Genomic DNA, 1635 nt, shown 5'->3' with positions numbered 1-1635 from the left:
TTTTAATAACCCATGAGTCAAAGAAGAAATCAAAAGGGAAATTATGAAGTATTTTGAACCAAATGAAAATGAAAACACAACACAAAAGAAAAACACAAAATTAGTGGTATGCCACTATAACAGTACTTAGGAGGAACTTTATAGCATTAAATGCTGATACTAGAAAAGAAGAAAGGTCTCAGATCATTGACTTTCTACCTTAAGAAACTGAGGGGTAGAGGGGGAAATGGGTGAAGAGAATCAAAAAGGACAAATTTCCAGCCATAAAATAAATAAGTCCTGGGGATGTAATGTACAGCATGGTGACTATAATTAATAATACTGTGTTATGGGGTGACATTCAGCCAGCCAGTGAGGGCAATGGACTTTCTGTCCTAGAACCATGGCCCAGTTTGTCCGTAACTTCACAGAGAAGGCCCTAGCACTGGTCAACGCTGCTGTGACTTACTTGGAGCTCGAGTGGCCACATTTTGGCACTATGCCAAAGTTGAGCTGGTTCCTCCAATCCCTGCTGAGATCCCTACAGCTACTCAGAGCTTGAAAAAATTTGTCAGTAGTGCTCCAACCAGTAGCTTCAAACAGCTCACAGTTAAGGAAGCTCTACTGAATGGTTTGGCGGCCACTGAGGTGTGGATGTGGGTTTATGTTGGTGAGATCATAGGCAAGCATGGCATCGTTGGCTATGATGTTTGAAGACCAATCTTTAACATGTGATTATATTTGCTTTATTATTTGGGTGTTCTTGGACCATGTATGAGCATGCTGGTATTTGAATAAAATAAGACAATGTGTCAAAAATCAGTGTTTTCTCTATCAAACACTACATGGAAGGTCACAACTTCTCTTGATATTAAGTTGGGTTGTCGTTTGCTTTAATACATTAATACACCTCTAAATGCATGTCTTTGCTTAGCCTGCAATTGGATAGGATATACATGAATATACCAACCTGGTACATGTATATATGAGGATAACATTTTATTTTGAAGGCTTGAAATAAATGATATTTAAGCTTTATTTCTAGAAAAGTTGGGGGAAAGGCTTTGAGAAAGCAGGCTCTTACTCCAGTAGGAGAATAATAATACCACATGCCAAACAAGATGTAGTTAAGCACGCAGTATAAAGAATACAATTTGGACTGTTTTTCTTTGCTAAAGTCAGAGAAAGACCCCTTTGACAACACCTGTGTCTGTAAATGTAGGGGTACTTTCTGTCAACTTGAATATAGCTTCCCCAAAAGAGAACAGCAAGGCCATATTCTGTGTATCTTTGTAACATCTTTAACACTAGGACAGAGTGAATGAGAGCAATGACCTATATTTTTAATCTAATTTTGATATGTGTTATATTATTATGATGTCAGGTATTTTTTAAGGACCTGTCTTTGCAAAAATAAAATATCCTATAGATGTTTAACAGGGTTATAATTTAGTATCATCCTGAAATAAATACTAGTGATTGGTATCAAAATAATAATAATAATAATAATAATAATAATACTGTGTTGCATATTTGAAAATAAGAGAGTAAATCTTAAAAGTTCTTATCACAAAAAAATTTGTAACTATATAAGGTGACAGATGTTAACTAGACTTATTGTGGTGATCATTTTGGAATATATACAAAAATCTAATC

The 1635-nt window shown here is 35.4% G+C and overlaps 1 pseudogene; it reads left to right on the top strand.

Annotated features, from left to right (window-relative positions):
• The first annotated feature begins 382 nt into the window (after positions 1 to 382).
• On the top strand, positions 383 to 693 carry LOC137760972 (ATP synthase subunit g, mitochondrial pseudogene; annotated as a pseudogene).
• The last annotated feature ends 942 nt before the right edge of the window (positions 694 to 1635 follow it).

This window comes from Eschrichtius robustus, chromosome 3 (genome assembly GCF_028021215.1).
Source record: "Eschrichtius robustus isolate mEscRob2 chromosome 3, mEscRob2.pri, whole genome shotgun sequence".
Lineage (NCBI taxonomy): Eukaryota > Metazoa > Chordata > Mammalia > Artiodactyla > Eschrichtiidae > Eschrichtius > Eschrichtius robustus.
Note: the sequence above shows the minus strand (reverse complement) of the source record. Positions and strands in the feature narration are given on the sequence as shown.